Source organism: Mus pahari, chromosome X (assembly GCF_900095145.1).
Source record: "Mus pahari chromosome X, PAHARI_EIJ_v1.1, whole genome shotgun sequence".
Classification (NCBI taxonomy): Eukaryota; Metazoa; Chordata; class Mammalia; order Rodentia; family Muridae; genus Mus; species Mus pahari.
The window spans coordinates 69,422,473-69,425,275 of NC_034613.1; positions in this window are offsets into that span (position 1 = coordinate 69,422,473).

The window sequence follows — 2,803 nt, forward strand, 5'->3', positions numbered from 1 at the left end:
GTATCTAGGTTTGGTGGCTGATGATGGGATGGACTCCCGAATGGGGTACTCTCTGGATAGTCCATCCTTTAATCTTAGCTCTAAATTTTGTCTCTAATAAGGAACATGTTTTTTTTATTCAACCATCTCATTAAAGAATATTTTAGAGAAAGAAAGAAAGAAAAATAGACAGAAAGAAAGAAAGAAAGAAAGAAAGAAAGAAAGAAAGAAAGAAAGAAAGAAAGAAAGAAAGAAAGAAAGAAGGAAAGAAAGAGAGGGCTACAATGTTTAAAGGAGTATGCTACTAAGCCTGATGACCTGAGTTTGATTCTTGGAACCCACATGATAGAAGGAGAGGAGTAAGTCTTAGAAGTTGTCCTCTGACAACTATAAGTGTGCTATGGCATCTGTGTCACACCCAAAAGAAACCAAAAATATGTTTTTAAAGAAAAACAATATACTGATTGTATATTTAGCTCAGCTGGTAAACTGCTTGCATCATGTGCAATATGCTTAACTGAATGCTTGTTGCAATCTTAATGTTTTTTTTTTCCTACAATGAAGCATGGCTTTCACACTCAAATTTTGCTCAGTAAATTTTGTAATTGTTACCTCTCCCTGTAATGGCATTTCTGTCTTCTGGGTCTTAGATATTCTTCTGAAGTTTGTATCATTTTCATGTCAGAGCGCATCTCACATGGGAAGCAAATTTTATATTGTCTAAATGATCTTAGAAAAAAGCACTAAAGGTTTAAAAATAACCTTCAGTATTATTGCAAAAAAACAAGTTCACGGCAAAGCATCACACACCTTTAACAGTGGCACTTCAGTGGCGAAGGTAGGTTGATCTATGTTAGTTCAATGACAACCTGGTCCAAGGCCAGATAGAGTAACATAGTAAGATATATTTTTGTAAAATATGACTGGCATTTTTTCATAATTTGGCTGAGTTAGAACAAGTTGAGCTGAACTGGGCATGGTTGCTGCAACATGTTGTTTTGGTCATCCAAACTTCATGGGAATCTTAGACAAGAGTATTTAGAGATTGAAAGCTAGTGAGGGTGATACAAAGAGATGTCCCACCCACAACTCATAAAGCAAACAGCAACTCTAGTTGGAATTATATGACATCATTTTGTTTGTTTTGTTTCTTTTTAAAAATATTTATTTATTTTATGTATATGAGTACACTGTAGCTGTCTTTAGACACATCAGAAGAAGCCATTATAGATGCTGTATGGTTGCTAGGAATTGAAGTCAGGACTTCTGGAAGAACAAACAAGGCTCTTAACCTTGGAGCCATCTCTCCAGACTAGAAAACAGGATCTTTTATAGCACAATTGAGACTCAAACCTATTCAGTAATAGAGGAAGACCTTGAACTTCTGATTCCTTTGTATTTAACTACCAGGTTCTGGGATTATAGGTGTAAGCCATTATATCTGATCTGTTTGGTGCTGTGTATCAAAACACATACCCGACTAACTGAGTTCTAAACTCAGAGCTCAAAATCTAGAATGCAAAGACACTAATTCATTGATACGTTACTACTATTTTAGATAGCCTTATTTTGTACTTATTGGGAGATGGGAATCTTGAATTCTGGTTTGCATTTTTAATATGAAGTACATGGGTATGGGAATGCTACTAATAGTTGTGTGGAAAATCTAATAGGCCTTTTTCTCCAAGAATTTTACACATGCATATAATGAATTCTTATCAAATGTAACACCCATTTCCTCCCTTCGATTTTTTTCTTTATTCCTCAACCTCAGATAATTTCCCTAGCTTCATATAGCTTGTTTTAAGCCCGTGGAATCAACTTAATGATGCCTTTATGTAAAAGTGTCTTCATTTTTGAAAGGACTAAATTTTCTCACAATCATGTAATGTATTATGTTTCTTTTAAAATATTACATGTCTTCATTATGTAGGTAACCAACTATTGTTTCTCAAGCACCTACAATCTTGTGTTAAACAAGAAGCAAAATATCCTCTGATAACTCTTGATTTTTTTCTTCCCAAATCATATCTTTCAGTAAAAAAAAGCAAAACTCTTTCTTTTATTTTTCTTTTTTTCTGTTTTTTTTCAATTTTTATTAGATATTTTCTTCATTTACATTTCAAATGCTATCCCAAAAGTCCCTTATACCCTCCCTCCTCCCTGCTTCCCTAACCACCCACTCCCACTTTTTGGCCTTGGTGTTCCTCTGTACTGGGGCATATAAAGTTTGCAAGACTAAGGGGCTCTCTTCCCAATGATGGCTGCTACATATGCAGCTAGAGACATGAGCTCTGGGTACTGGTTAGTTCATATTGTTGTTCCACCTATAGGGTGGCAGACCCCTTCAGCTCCTTGGGTACTTTCTCTAGTGCCTCCATTTGGGGGCCCTGTGTTCCATCCAATAGATGACTATGAGCATCCACTTCTGTCTTTGCCAGGCACTGGCATAGCCTCACACAAGACAGCTATATCAGGGTCCTTTCAGCAAAATCTTGCTGGCATATGCAATTGTGTCTGCATTTGGTGGCTGATTATGGGATGGATCCCTGGATGTCCCTCAACAGAGGAATGGATACAGAAAATGTGGTACATTTACACAATGGAGTACTACTCAGCCTCAAAAATGAATTTATGAAATTCTTAGGCAAATGAATGAATCTGGAGGATATCATCCTGAGTGAGGTTACCAAATCATAAATTAATTCTCTTGATATGTACTCACTGATAATTGGATATTAGCCTAGAAACTTAGAATAACCAAAATACAATTTGCAAAGCACAAGAAAATCAAGAAGAAGGAAGACCAACATGTGGATACTTC